We start from the raw sequence: 879 nt of genomic DNA, 5'->3' as shown, positions 1-879 counted from the left end.
CTAAGATACATCTAAACATCATGAAATCATCCATAAACATGAGATCATGAACCTTGAATCCATAATCCAATTCAAGAAAAGTTAGGATCAAAGTCAAGAGAAGTTAAAAGTCAAGTCTAGAAAATAAGAAGCAAGTCAAGAGAAGTTTATAAAGTTTTTCTAAAGTCTTTCACAAACGTTTTAACTTTGTTTTAAGACTTAAGTTTCAAGTTAAGCAAAGAGTAAAGAGCTGAGTTCATTTCTCAAAAAGTTATAAGGGAACTAAGTATTCCCAAGTGTTAAAAAAATGTTTTCACATTTGAGCAAGAAAGGGAACACCGATTCCAAGAGAGCTTTTAAGCTAAGTTTTGAGTAATTATCCCAAACCAAAGAAAAATATTTGTTTTAAAAACATATGAGCTAAGTATATTTTGGGAGTAGTATTGAGCACCGATATGGGGATGCGAGTTCACATTAACTCAAGTCTCCATAAACCATGTAGCCATCATGGGAAGTAAAGGATCATACTTTTTAGATGACTCATTAAGATACTTTTAGCGTAGACTAGTGGATCCACTTAGTTAAGCGTTACTGCAAAGTATAGGAAAGTTCTGGTAGCGTGGGCAAGACATTGTATCACCACTTAGGCTCAGAGTAGTGGTTGTCGGTTGGAGAAACTCCCACAGGAAACTATATTACTTTATTATATGAGTAAAGTTGAGTTTGTTACTGCATTTCCTTTAACGAACTAAGTTGATTTTACTGTTTCACAAAGCTTTTCATATATTGTATGTGTTTCATTGCTTTATTTTGAGTTAGGTATTCATGAGTTGAGAAGAGCCAAGGTAAGTGTTTCTTTCAGAATCTTTTCAAGCCTATGTATTGTTTAGCATTCCAACT

This window comes from Solanum tuberosum, unplaced genomic scaffold, assembly GCF_000226075.1.
Source record: "Solanum tuberosum cultivar DM 1-3 516 R44 unplaced genomic scaffold, SolTub_3.0 scf00050, whole genome shotgun sequence".
NCBI classification, from domain to species: Eukaryota; Viridiplantae; Streptophyta; class Magnoliopsida; order Solanales; family Solanaceae; genus Solanum; species Solanum tuberosum.
The sequence above is the reverse complement of the archived record's forward strand: the minus strand, read 5'-3'. Positions refer to the sequence as shown.